The sequence below is a fragment of the Suncus etruscus genome, chromosome 18 (genome assembly GCF_024139225.1).
Source record: "Suncus etruscus isolate mSunEtr1 chromosome 18, mSunEtr1.pri.cur, whole genome shotgun sequence".
In the NCBI taxonomy this organism is placed as follows: Eukaryota; Metazoa; Chordata; class Mammalia; order Eulipotyphla; family Soricidae; genus Suncus; species Suncus etruscus.
The window spans coordinates 4270455-4272840 of NC_064865.1; positions in this window are offsets into that span (position 1 = coordinate 4270455).

Consider the following 2386-nt stretch of genomic DNA (forward strand, 5'->3'; position numbering starts at 1 on the left):
TATGAGTGATGGCAGCAGAAATATTTACCTTCCTTGGGGATTTTTTTTTCCTTATGGAAGTTGCGAGGAGATTTGACCTTAAATAACTATAAATCAAAAGACATGCTGTGAAGAACACAGACTGGAACACAAGATGACAGACTGGAGCCTGCAAGTCACATAATTATGGGACCAGGCAGAATAAGGTTTCCGTGAGAGAAACCTGACCCAGGAAAGTGATCAAAGAGGGATTTAAGCAAAGCAAAAGTTAATGATCGGGTGGAAGAGGGATTATTAATAATAGTAATCATGATTGTTAAAATTTGCTGAGCCTATAGTATGAATTAGGTCCTCTGCTAAATACTTTGCACATTGCACCTCATTTACAGTCATAACAATACTATGAGAGATACGTTTGTCTCAGAGTGAGTTTGAATTGAAATTCATGTGAGGTTAGAGAAGAGGGAATGGGACGCATGTAAGATGGTGAGTAAGGAGATCCCGAGTTTTTCTCACCTGAGATCACAACAAATCTACACAGTGTGGTTTATCTATGTATGAACAGAAATTCTGCAGCTAAAGGACAGAAACCAAACAGAGATATACTCTCATTAGGAAAGAAACCCTGGTAGGGTGTTTGCCTTGCAAGCTACCTATCTAGGACAGACCTTGGTTCGATCCCCTGGTGCCCCATATGGTCCCCTGAGCCAGAAGCGATTTCTGAGTGCATAGCCAGGAGTAACCCCGAGTATCACAGGGTGTGGACCCCAAAAGCAATCAATCAATCAATAAACGAAACCCTATGGTAGGGAAATTGAAAAGAAATGTATACCATGAAAACAAGGAATATTATGCCAATAAATTCAGCACCCTAATCTTATAATCCTATACTTACAGCACTAGGATGTGAGGAAAGAAAATATAGGATAGGGTCGGAGCATTTGAGAGTTGCTATCTTGGCAACCTCTTACAATATTGCTGATATCATTACCAATGGGCATTATAAAGGAGCCCACAATCTGTAATAATAGACCCTAAAGTAAAAATTTCTTACGAGAGTTCCAGCTTCCCGTCCCATATAGCTGAACAAACTAGGAGTATACAGACAACTACCAAGTTGCACTGGTGAAGGGGCATATTCTGTTTATGCCTGAAACCCAACTACAAACATGCCTGTAAACATGCTATATATATATATATATATATATATATATATATATGCATATATATATCCAAGCCGTCCTAGTCTTTATAGAACTGCTTGTAAGCAAGTCACAGACTTACAGCTATAAAGTATCTATCTACAGTTATAAAGTATAAACACACCAAAGATTAGCTTGGGGTCTTGACTGCACCCTTGCCAGCCCAATTGCCAGCCAAACTCTGTTTCCAGTCAATGAGTACACACCTGACACCAGTTAGAACTGAGTTTCCAGTTTTCTTTCATATCTGCCTCAGCCTAGATTCTTCAGCCACTCCTGGTTTCTGCATAACTATGGAAGGTTATGCACTTGCAACAGCAGTCACCAGCTAAACCCACTTCAGCTGCAATGCCACAGTCAGTTGCAGGCATTAATGATTGTGAATCCCCCAACTTCTACCTAGTCCTACTCAAACACTGATCCCCAAATCTCTCCCAGGGTTTCCAGAGCATCAGTTTTAATGAAGGAACTCACTAAGAACCCATCAAAGTCGTAGTGAAAGGAGGATATAGAGAGAAAGGAAATTCAACCAGACACAGAAAGAATGAGAGATTTATGAGAAACTTCCAAGCAGAAATCATAGAACTAAAGAATACAAAAATTTCACTAAAAATACAAGAAAGAAGCTTGACAGTAGCAAAACAGAAGCTGAATAGTGAATGAGTGAGCTCAAAGATAATGTAACAGAAACTATATCTCCACCCAAAACTAGCCAAAAAGAAAAAAAGTTAAATTTAGAGATAATATTTATGGAAAATTATTATAGGAAAAGATTTATATAACAGAAATTCCAGAGGAAGATGTATGGGAGGAAGAAATAGAACTTTTATTTGAAGAAATAATTGTTGAGAACTTCTCCAAACTGAGGAAGGAAAGAGACACACTGATCCAGGCAACTGGAAAAAAAAACAACAAACTGATGTATGTCAAGGTACATTAAACCCAAAATAGCAAAAATCAAAGTTAAAAGGGAATTTTAATAGCAGCAAGAGAAAAGGAAAGCCTTACATATTTATGAACTTCCATAAAACTTTCAGTAGATTTCTTTGGGGCTGGAGTGGTGGCACAGCTGTAAGAAGTTTGCCTTGCACACAGCTGACCTAGGACAGACATGGTTCGATCCCTGGTGTCCCATACGGTTCCCCTAGCCAGGAACAATTTCTGAGCACATAGCCAGGAGTTACCCCTGAGTATCATCAGGTGTG